The following is a 205-nucleotide window of genomic DNA, read 5'->3' on the forward strand; positions in this document are numbered from 1 at the left end:
CTTCAGTAGCTTAGGGCCCTGCCTATGACACCTGTTGCTGGAATCTGCAGGTGGGGAGAGTTCCGCTGGTGCCCAGTTCCTGCTTGTGGTTTTCCCAGCATGGGCATCCGGTTGGCCCCTTTGAGACCACGATACTGGACTTAGATGGGCCTGATCCACCAGCCTGCTCTTACGTTCCTAAACACTAGACCAGCATTGGCCAACG

This window comes from Podarcis pityusensis (genome assembly GCF_964106645.2).
Source record: "Podarcis pityusensis genome assembly, chromosome: 4".
In the NCBI taxonomy this organism is placed as follows: domain Eukaryota; kingdom Metazoa; phylum Chordata; class Lepidosauria; order Squamata; family Lacertidae; genus Podarcis; species Podarcis pityusensis.